General features: G+C 33.3%; 1 long non-coding RNA gene across 1 annotated transcript; it reads left to right on the forward strand.

Moving 5' to 3' along the window:
• Nucleotides 1-3,373: 3,373 nt before the first annotated feature.
• On the forward strand, nucleotides 3,374-12,352 carry LOC127704376 (uncharacterized). The gene is made up of 4 exons (XR_007983242.1): nucleotides 3,374-3,434; nucleotides 7,230-7,340; nucleotides 9,242-9,346; nucleotides 11,006-12,352. It is a non-coding gene; the product is annotated as an uncharacterized LOC127704376 (long non-coding RNA).
• The last annotated feature ends 246 nt before the right edge of the window (nucleotides 12,353-12,598 follow it).

Below are 12,598 nucleotides of genomic sequence, written 5' to 3' on the forward strand. Positions count from 1 at the left end.
ATGTCTTCTTTTTCAGTAGTGACTGTTACTAGCATGCATTCTTTGTTCAGAGGTGCAATTCCTGTACTTTCATTTCTAGTGCTTTTGATGTACTAAAATAGCTTTTTTGGTTTTGTGTTTTTCGACTGGTGTTGATCTGTTTCATTGAATTGATTGGTAAATTAAAAATAATTTGTTCAATGTAGTCCCAATAAGCTTTCATTTGCTCTGTTTGAACTGTTTGTTTTAGTTTCTTGTATATTGATGGGTTGATATTTCTATTTTATAACAATATTTTTTCTTGTTGAGTTTCCTCAGATTGTTGTTTATTCTTGAAAGTATGTGCTTGTATATGAGCATTTTGTGTTGTACATTTGACTATTGATTTTAGAAGATCAATTTTGAAGATGTTCCATAGTGCATCTGCATCACTAATGTCATACATTGTATTAATAGTGTTAAGTATTGTATTAAGGACATTGTTTATGTTAATCCAGTATGCCTCTTTATATTGAAGTATTTTTCTAGGTGTTTGTCTTACTCTATTTAACAAGGGGTCTATTTCTATATAAGATATATCGTGATCTGCTTAGCGGATTGATGGTAGTGTATTAAGTTTATTTATTCAAGTCGGATTATTAACAAATATTTTATCCATGTTCAGGACGAGTAAATACAATAGGTAGGTCCTACAACAAAGGCCGTCTGGGATGGAGGTCGGGGAAATTTGGACTGCCACGAGAAAATGAGGGTATATTGGATAGGAACAGAAGTTTAGTCTTGCAACAGGCCACCTACGGACCCCTCAAAGAGTTGTTGCAAGGGTTCTTAACTAACAAACATTATGCATATAATTATTGTATGAGATGAAGAAATACAAAATAAAGAATTATAAAAAAAAACTAGCAAACAGTGTGGCACTCTCTTTACACAAGCCATCAGATTCAACGTCCCTATTCTGAGCAGACGTGACTGCGACCTTGTATATCCCGCACAGCCAAACGGACGTCTCACTTTGGCGAGGGTTTTACTGCCGGTCGGAGGAAGACCAATGGTGACCATTTTTTATTCCCGAGTCACCCGAGGGGGGGGGGTCTACAATTCAGATCTAATGAACTCTTTGGTGATATCTATTGATACATTACCATGGCATTTTTGTTGTTTGTAGGAATATTATTTCTGTAAACGTTGTAAAGGTAATTTAGAAAAAAAGTCAGTTGATGGTATTGACTTGTCTATCCATGTTTCTGAACCTATAATTATACCTTGTTTACCAACGTTGATAATTTTTAATAGTTCAGGTTTTTAATTGCAGAGTGATTCAAAGTTTACTTTATTACTCTTAATGGTTTTCTCACTTGGGATGGTTGTTTCTTATTTTGTGAACCCTTGATGTTTTAGGTATTGATAGATTTATAGGTGATGATGTTGCATTTGGTACACATTCGCTATTTGAATCTGAATAGTTACTAAGTTAAGAATACTAATGTTCTGTATCTATTGAGTATATAAAAAATAAGATGTTGTATGATTGCCAATGACACAACTAGCCACTAAGTTCAAATGAGTTAAATCCATACCGTATAGTTGGCTTTAAAAGGCCCCAATTATGTTGAGTCAAAGAAGGATGTTGAAAAATTTGGCATACCGCATCGTATGCACTCCCAAGAAATATTACTTGCATCCATAAACTTGTATATAGTTCAGTGTATACCTTGACAGTTAATATGGAACCAGGTTTCACAGCTTTCAAAACATATAGCTTTATGTTTCCATGTAACTGCTTTGATACAAGTACCACATTATACGGTATATGGTTCGCTACTGACCCCTACGGTTTTGCAACAGTTGACTTATAAATATATGGAGATGATGTATGATAGCCAAGGATCCAATTATCCAAAGGTGGATTGTAATATTCTGGAGGTTTTATGGTATTCAGATGATGGAAAAGGATTTAAATCCTTTATTTTAAACAATGAGTCTATAGTGTTTATAAAAAAAGAATTAACTTGAAGAGGAATTCAAAAAGGGAGAGTCCTGACAAAATCAAACGCCAGACTAAAAGTTAGTTAATTATTTATATGAGTGACACGTGTAAATATGTACAACATTATAAATTATAAAGATATGATATGCTATATTCCTATTGGAGGACTGCCTCCGTAGAAGCAACATACGACTTACATAAGTTTAACTAAACGTAAGTATTAGACTGATCTAACAAACTTAATATGCCTTTTGTTATGGATGATGAACATGTCTCAGAGCTTCATTATCCCCGGTTTACCATAAAAATCCTTAAAACAATAATTCAAAAGTAAAACATGTTCGAACGCCCATTACGAATGTATTAACCTCTGTCATATAGGTTCGGTACCTATAGAAATTGTAAATTATGTCACTTCTTTTGACGCCTGTAATATTTACAAATATGTATATTTTACATAGAGATTAATACATGGCCTTTTCCATATCGGCCCGGGTATCATCCCGAGACCCCCATATCAGCCCGAGACGTAGTCGAGGTGCTGATATGGGTCGAGGGATGATACCCGGGCCGATATGGAAAAGGCCATGTATTAATCTCTTTATCATATACTTCCGACAATTGTTTTATGTAAGGTAAACACACAAATGAAATAACTAAAACTGTCAAAAACTTTTTAAAGAAGTTAAATCATGAATCCAACAAATACACTATAATTGTCCAACAATAGCATCACTACCTCTATATATATTATGGTACCATTTCCTATAGAGGCATTTTGAAACATTAAAAATTTGGAAGCTGGAAGCATGGAGGAAGTATTTACAGTTTTATGATCATTATTACTACATGTTGTACTATATGAGATGATTCATAATTGTCCATGGCATTTGTTAGCAAGTACTAATTGTAAACTAGCATCATTTTAAAAATCTATGTCATTGGATTTAGCCATGTTAACATCTGTTTTTCAATAACAGCTGGTTCTGTACAAACAGATTTACCACTGGATCCAATAAACCTTATCGCTATTTGTCCGCCATTACTGGACATCACAAAAGTTCCCGTAAATTTTGACGTCATAATAAAAAATATCTGACGCCACAATGGAAAAGTAAACATACGATACCGGAAATACCGGAAGTAACTTGCACGAGAGGCACTGTTGTGGGTTTTTTGCACGAGACGCCCCTGATATGGGTTATCAGCCCGGGTGGGAAATTATGGCTTGTGTACTTCCGTTCATTACACATATGCAAAAGCTATCATATTAGTTCTAAGTATATGATAAGGGTCTATTAAGTATTTAAAGAACTTAAGATTGATCAATAATTCATACTTAATGTTACTTATAAAAATTATGGAGTGCAGTTACTAATCGTAATTGTTTTGATTTCGATCAGGTTATTGCATTTGAAGCCTACAAAGACGGAAACCTCGAGCAGAGGCACTACAAACCTGTCAAGTATGTACTGTTGCATTAGACTTTTGAAACACTCTATAAACTTTACGCATGTCGGTATACAATGCCATTATTAACAGAAAATTGTTTCAAATATTAAAATCGAGTCTGTTCTTTGTAAATAAGAGTGTACTGTATTAAATAATTAATAATTTACCGGGAGGTTTGAGTGATTCTTTCTTTATTCAGAAGACCGACCACGTAATAATTGCTGAAAAGGTAATTTAGGTGTATTTCCTGTTAAGTAATTTTTAACAATTCGGGCGTATTAAATATTTGAATAATTGGTGTAGCTTGCCGTTCACATAATCTATCAATAATCTGAACACCCCCCTCCCCCTTTTTTTAACAGTCGTCATTGTAAATAACAAATACAAAATGCGTTCATTGTCGGAATAAGTTACTTTATTTGTACAAGCTTTAATGTAAATGCGAGAAAAATGCGATATTCGCCGAGCTTTCTACTTTTTCGTAACGAGTACAAATACATGTGTTATTTTGCTACAATGTACAAACTATGTTTTAGCCGACAATTTATAATTTACGCTTAAAAACATGTACCTTTATTTTACCGACGTTACTTTTTTAACAAAATCGACAATATTTTAACGGGGACCGCAAAATAAACTGCAAAGTAAGAAATGATTTAAATGTATCCGTTCATTTCCAATAGAAGCAGGATACAGGATACCTATTAGTATACTATTTTGTATCTATATAGTAAAATGGTCGACTACAGGACACAAGTCCTTCTTCCAGCAGCCGAAAAAAAACCAAATTTTCTTCAGCCGACAGAGCACTGTTGAATCTGAAATTAATTCATGGACATTTGGTTTAAAAGTTGTTAATCAAATATTCTTTATTTATCTTCTGGTAAATTCATTTTTGGTTTGTATAAACGATTGCTAACGTCATAATCCAACTACGTTTCTTCCGTCTATACTTTCGCGGACCATCGCACTTTAGCGTATGGAGGCATCGCACTTTAGCGCAGACCATCGCACTTTAGCGTGACCATCGTACTTTAGCGTCCCAATCGCACTTTAGAGTCCTACATAAAGTAAAGAGATTTACACTTAGGCTTTTATGAAAAAACTGAAGAAGAAAGTAGCTAATCCTATTGCATCTGAAAACACAAGAGAGGACTCTCAAACTCAGATCCAAACAGATTGGTAATAATACATAATTGTAATATAAAACTATTTTTAGTCCTCTCGCCTGAAATCGATCATTACCTGAAATCGGTCACCATTTGTAATCACATTTTCACTGGATGTTCGTTGTCGATGATATCATTTCTTCCAGTTTCCAAGTACAGTAATAATTAGTAAAGGATTTTAGCTGACAAGTTTTAATACTTATTTTGAGTGTAACTTTGCGATTGTTGTTAATAACCTATTTCACTAATCTTTCGACAGGCTGTCAAGAGTCAAAATATTTTACTGTCGAAACACTGGTGATGGAATAGCTTTTCATAGTACGCTTTTCTTTGCACTTCATCATTGAGTTTTGTAATATTGAAAGCAAGGGAACTGTTTTTTTATGTTTTCAAAGCACGTACATTTCTGAAATAAATTTTCACTTTTGGTTAGAAAATATACGAAATAAACTAGATCCTTAACTCAATTGGTAAAATGTGTGAAGCGACTCCTGACTAACTGCAGTGTGTATGCTATTTAATGTTCTGTTCAAAAGCAATACCAAACAATACATGCTAATTGAGGTAAAAGGAAATTTAAAAAGGAAGAAACTTAAACAAAATCTGGCTGATTTTAGGATACGTGATTTTAGTTTTATTTTAAACAATGTTAATTTTAAAAGTTTTTTTTATGTGCAGTAAAATCTATATAAAGCATACCAATGATATTTATAATTTTCTTATTGTCAACTTTCGCTTTTCATGAAGTGTAAACCGACAGCACCTGTTTATGGTTTACAACATATTGATCTATATGATGAAGTGATCATGATGTGGTTTACAGTTCTGAAATGTATGTCTCAAAGAAAACCACATGTATGTTCCACTTGAGTAAGACACAATTCTATTCTCCTCTCTTCGTTTTTATTTTCTCCAAATTTGACTAAACACAGGAATATATTATTCCAAGGCCCAAAAAGACGGATGCGATAAGTGAAACAGGAAATGTTTATGCTTGTTTTAGATGGGATTTTGGGGACTTTTGTTTTACTGGTTGTCTTTTTCTTTTGGCAATGTAGTTCTCATTCTACGATCATGGTTTTCATTGCACTCTTACTATCATTACACAGATTTATGCTTTACAATTTAAAGAAAGAAACAAATATGACAGACAGCAACCGACTAAAACCACAAAAGCACTGGCTCCTGATTTGGGACAGGCACTTCCAGAATGTAGAGGGATTAAACATGAATTTGATTGTTCAAGCCACGCCATAATATAAGATAGGTGTGTAACAGAACAATATAGAAACACATTCGGTTGGAAAGATTGTGATTCATTAGATTGATACGAACCTCAAACAACTGACAAGATGACGCAAAGTACTGATATAGAGTATAGCAAGACTTCAAAACCTCTTCTTTGTATGTTTGGAATAAATCAATCAAGGTTTTAAGTACGAGTAATTTGTGGTAATTAAATCCCTGACTTCATAATTTACCAGTTACACATTGTTTACGTCCATCGAAATCTAAACGTCACTACAGACATGGGCAAGGCGAATGTGTTGGGAAATATACACATCGTACGAGGTGTTCAAAGGAAAATCACCGTCCAAAAAGAGAAATTAACAATAAGGAACGAAAAATCGTTTGTCCAAATATTCAAATCTTGAAAGGGACGATTGTAGCTGTTGATTTTAAATCTATTTAAAGTCAGTTCAAGTTGGTAAACTTTCTATCAAAGCAAAACTAACATCAAAGTACGGTTATTTAAAAAAAAAAACAATTAAAGTAAAAACACTGTACTGTCGAAAAAATTGTCTTAAAGTTTTTCATACCCCTCCCTTTTCCATCAAAAATATTTTCCATGGAACTGTAACGGTATACATACTGAATATACCAACTATTCCACTTTATATGATATCACGCCTTTATAATCATATTACCTTAGCTTCGTTTTTAGTGACACCAGCTGTGTACATGTGCACTTGTCCCTGAATTAATTGCGATCTAGCATTTGTCTTTATATCCTACATGATTCGGAGGTTAGTTTACCTGTCAGTGTGACCCTTTCGCCATTATCTCTGTTCTCCATTGTCATATGTATTTTTTGTATGTTTGCAATATCATTTTTCAATTTTAACATTGCTAATGAGTCGAATCCTTTTACTAAAACTATAAAGGAATTCATTTTTCAAAATTCCTCTTTCCATATTTCCATATTTGTTAACCAATATGTTATTGGCAGTTGTGCAACTTAGGTATTCAACTAGTTTAAATGAACAAAAAAATTGTTCTTATGTAAATATATTTATGAAAAAAACTCATACCGAAAACAAAGGGAAATTACATAGCTTACGTACTTGTTACATTGAAGGTACAATGCAAACAATACGAATGATGGAAAGGAGAAACAGTCACAACACTTTACAGAAGTTCCTGCATGAAAAAGGGATATTAAACAATATTGACAATCCGATTATAATTGATATCAAATTTATGTGATTTTGGAAAGCAGAAATAATGATATTCGGTTGAAAACGTAAGATATGATCAATTTGCGCACAATACGTGTACAGTTTACAATACAAAAAATGGATAAATTCTACAAATGCAATTATAAACAAGAGACAAAATTTGTATTTCCTTTTTTTCAGTAAAAGGAAATACGATGAAATCCTAAAGAAAAGGTTGAAAAAGAAAGGAACTAACACTGCTGAAGTGTCTAACATTCGGGAAGCCTCTCAAACTCAAATACAGATAGATAGGTGATAATATTTAATATCTTAAGTTAATTTATTTAATCTAATAAAAACAAGTTCTATATATGCAGTGGATATGAAGCAGTACGGGCCGGCTGAAACCTATAAACTTTACCAAATTGAAAATGGTTTCAATTGTCCTATAGTCAACTTTCGCTTTTTATGTAGCAATATTTCCGCAGCACCTGTATATTGTTTACAAGCTATTGAATCAAGGCCTTATTTGGCTAAAATTGAAGTAGTTGAGCGGTCTATTTGGGTCGAAAACATGTTCCAAAAATAACCACAGATATGGTCCATTAGCGGTAGTCACAAATGTGTCATTCTTTCCTAGTTGCACAATGTATATAATCGCTGAATGTAACTAATTAAGAGAGTTGGAACATATATCGGGCAGCACGACTGATGATCATTTTAAGTTTATGATGGGGATCATGTTACAAATTGTTTTGCTTTTGTGTAGTGTTTTGTAATCTAACGTTTGTTGTTTGTCTTTCTCTGTTTTTTCGATCAGGGTTTTGATTGTCCCCTTAGAATCTCCCTCTTCTTGTCAGATATTAATGGAACGAACTCAAGAAGTCATTTACAAATATAACGAACTAAATCAATTTTCCGCACTCAGAAATAAATAAACTCACCATAGATACCAGGATGCTTGGCGCGCGTTTCGTCTTCAAAAGACTCATCAGTGACACTCGAATAAAAAAAAGTTAAATGGAACAAATAAAGAACGAAGTTGAAGAGCATTGCTGACTCAAAGTTGATAACGGAAAAAGATCATCAATGATAAATCTCAAAACTCCGAGTGAGGATGTCAGATATAGGAGGTAAAAACGTGAGATCTAGAAATTTAAAGGAAAAAAGTGGGAAGTGGTAAAAAATACAAAAAGCAGGATTTAGCAAATGAGCACCCCAGTGTCATTCTCTTCATATTAAGTAAATATAAGAAACAAATAAATTGTATTTCTTGTGAAATACTCAGCTCTCTGTCTTTCCTATTTGATAAGTGTTTATATTCTACCATGAATAACGTAAGGGGTGAATTAAGAAATGATTTTGAAGGACTAGTAAGTAGTACGTTTTGGTGGAGTTACCCAGTTATCAGTTTTACTTTTTTGTAGATTGTCATTTTTTTTCGATTTCTTGTTTTCAATTACTATCCCGTTTTATATTATAACACTCCTATAAATTATCGCAAAGCCTAAGCTATATTTTTCCTTGAGGTTGACTGTGAATATGTGCACTTGTATTTGTGGTGATTTTATTTTATCCTGCACGATTTATTATGTTAACTTTCAGAGAGACCTTCTTTCAATGCATTTGTAAACCTTTGAGATTTGCGGTATACATCAGAGAGGCATCAACCCATTGACTAAAAATAACTTATATGCATAGGGCAAGACAGAGTCTTCAACAATATACATATATCTTTGTAAACAAGTCTAATTGAAAACAACATTCAAACCTATGATTGCGTTGGATAAAAACCGCAATTTCTATACGTGGGCATGCATAGCAAATTTCTTGGTAGAGGGGTCTAAATACAGCACAAACAACATTTTACAAAAGACCTAAAAAGTAAAAAAGGATTTTTTAACAAAACGCATTTGACTAGCAGGTCGAACAACGGATGTTATTAAACCCTGCTGACTGCTATTGACATTTCAACAATACAGTTGTGAATAAATTCTCACACTAAAATATAAAGGCAGTTATCATTTAAAATTTCACTTTCTATATTTTTTTACCCGTTCCATTGTTCTTTGTAGTCATGCAGCTGACGTATTCAACTAGTTGGAATGACACGAACAAACAGTTTGTTCTTTTAACAGTAATATGGTTTTTAAATAAACACATACCGAAAACAAAGGGAAATTACATAGCTTACGTATTTGTTATTTATATAGGTTCAGTACAAACAATACGAATGAAAAAAAGGAGAAGCAGTCACATAATTTAACAGACGTTCCTGATATAAAAACACTCTTGCAAAGTTGTTTGCATGAAAAAAGGTATATTAAACAATATTTCCATCAAATAATAATTTAAACCAAATTTATGTGATAAAAGAAAGCAATATTATTAATATTCAGTCGAAAACGTAAGATATTATCTATTTGCTCTCAAGACGTTTTTCTGGAGTAGACTCCATCATGCCTTCCGAATTCAAACATCTGAAAAACCAAAAAATAACATATCAGAGCATTGAAATACATAAAAGGAATTAGCACCAAAAACCTTCCAAGGTCAACTTTATATGAAAGAGTTGGAAACAGGACCATAGATGTTATGGTTTCTACCGATTTTCCATGAACAAATGTTTCAGTATATTTTGAGTCAATAGCACACCTCTATTAGCGTGATACTCACCGAAAAATCGTGATTGGCGTATCGTTTTAAACTAGATTCATGCACTCCAACGTTTGTGGCTGCGCTAATGTTACTTCTAAAAAGTATAAGTAGGTAAATATACCATCAAAGTTACCAGGCATATTGCATTCTTAAATTAAACAATACGAAATCTAAAAAAAAAAACTTTTTGTTTGCCAAAGCTATATAAAAAAGAAGATGTGGTATGATTGCCAATGAGACAACTCTCCACAAGAGACCAAATGACACAGAAATTAACAACTATAGGTCACCGTACGGCCTTCAACAATGAGCAAAGCCCATACCACACAGTCAGCTATAAATGGCCCCGAAATGACAATGTAAAACAATTCAAACGAGAAAACTAACGGCCTAATTTATGTACAAAAAATGAACGAAAAACAAATATGTAACACATAAACAAACGACAACCACTGAATTACAGGCTCCTGACTTGGGACAGGCACATACATACAGAATGTGGTGGGGTTAAACATGTTAGCGGAATCCAAACCCTCCCCCTAACCTGGGACAGTGGTGTAACAGTACAACATAAGAACGAACTATAAAAATCAGTTGAAAGAGGCTTAACTCATCAGATGGATAAAAATACAAATACTACACATATAAGTGGACGTGGCCGGGTACTTGTACATCCAAACAACAAAAAGACACTAAGTACAGATCTGAGAGTACTAGCATTTACTGACAGCTAGTTCAAAGCCACTAACAACTAATAAAAAAAAATCATGCATCTAAGACTAAATTATCAATCCGTACACATCCAACATCCAATGGATTTAGTGTAAAGACGTCATAAACAGTCAGAGAAAAACATTACCTTGTGCAATGCCAAGATACAGGTATCGACAGATTGTAGATCAATGAATGTGTGTATGTATATAACAAAAATATTTAGTTTGCTTTTAATATACTGATAACAAAATCAATATTAGTACCAATAAAAACAATATTTAATGATCTAATTACAGTGTTGAATTGGTAACCTTTTAGAATAAGTTTATTTAAAGGATCGATAAGTTTACCAGCATCGTTTCTAAATTTCCGGGCACGGTAAACAATATTGCCTTAAAAATGAGTTGAGTTGAGTTATCATTTTTTTTCAAATTCTAGAAAAGATATGTATATCTTTTTCACGTTCTAGTCTCCGTTGTTTTCTAAATTTTACGTTAATTTGTCATGTGAGTCCGACAAAGTGTCATACTAAATCACAAAGATGCTGACAAAGATTGGCATGTAATAGAATGTCCGTTATAATTGTATTTGTATTTTCTAATCAGGTCATCACTGTTCAACAGTTATTGTGAACCTTGCTTCCGAGGAAACAAAGAATCAGTCTCTTTTAGCTGGTGCTCTGATTGTGAGGAAACCCTATGTTCTGCTTGTGATGAAGCACACAAGATAAGCAAAGTATCACTGTCACACACTGCAGTTGCTGTAGATAAGATATCATCAGCTACTCCTATTACTGTATCTTCTTATGTCCTGTGCGAAACCCATCCAGAAATCTCTGTGGAATTTTATTGTTCTGATCACAGTCTTCTGTGTTGTTGGGCGTGTATTCAAAGAGTTCATCGCACTTGTAAAATTGTCTTAATTCAAGATGTATCCAAAAAGGCAAAGCAATCTGCATTGTTTGAAAAACTTTCTATTAATGTAAAGGAGTTATTTCACGACACGGAACAACTGAAAGAGCGTCATACCAAAAATTTGGATGAAATTAATCAACAGGAACTGGCGATTACGAGTAAATTAAAACAGATTAAAGTCGTATTTGATAATCATTTTGAAAAACTTGAATCACAATTAGAAAACGAAATGAAACAATTAAAACAGAAAGCTGTTTCTAAAGTTAACCAGAACGGGGATACTATACATAAACTATCTACCGGTTTGAAAAAGCATATAGGTGATTTTAAATTTGTCTCCGACCATGGTTCGAACAGACAGGCATTTATGCTGGCAAATATTCTTAAACCGGAGATTGAGAAGAGAGAATCTGAGTTGAATGAACTGATTGCTTTAGAACGGAAAATAGGTGTCAAATTTGAAACAAACGTAGATGCCCTCTATCTAGACAATAAAATTAAAAGCCTTGGAACCATTGCAATTACGGAGACTCCAATAGAATTCAAAAGCATTCGACATTCGATAGCGCAGAGTATGAAATCCCAAGAGGGCACAAAAGAATAAAACAGAGACCATAACTGCTTATAAAGAAAACAAAAATTAGCCGTCAGAATTATATATACGATGTCAGTTAGGGGACGACCATTTGTTTTTCTTGTGGGATGGGGGGAGGGGGGGGGGACAAGGAGGATTTTGAAAATGAATCACTTGGTCTGAAATTTTCGCACGGAGAAGCCGTTGAATTTTTTTTTTTCATCGTAGCAACAGATAAAGATGAATTACCAATCCGGAAAATCATCCTGTACCCCTCCCCCTAATATTAAATCTTCACTTACAAATAGAAAGGAAGTCACTTCTGGAGGACTATATTAGTACTTGGATTTATTTTGAAATGAATACCTTGATATTTATAATAATCAGGAATATGTTTTACAATCGCACTTGGATTTTTTTTTAATGTGAGACTGAAGCTTATAAAAAATGAATAAAGAATATAACACCTGTATAGTGTTATCAAAAGATGCTTTTATAAAATCATGTTGCCACATACCTATGATATAAAAATAAGAAGATTTCACAATTGCCAATAAAAACATCTGGAAAAGCAAATAAATGACAAAATTAAGTCTTTTTAAGAAATTGAAATCAAAGTCCAATTTGTAGATAAAAAAAAAACATAATCAGGCTTGTTAAACGCTTCTGTTAAAGGAATAAAAGGTAGTGCAAAACATTGAGACGCAGTT

Source organism: Mytilus californianus, unplaced genomic scaffold (genome assembly GCF_021869535.1).
Source record: "Mytilus californianus isolate M0D057914Y unplaced genomic scaffold, xbMytCali1.0.p SCAF_6, whole genome shotgun sequence".
Taxonomy (NCBI): Eukaryota; Metazoa; Mollusca; class Bivalvia; order Mytilida; family Mytilidae; genus Mytilus; species Mytilus californianus.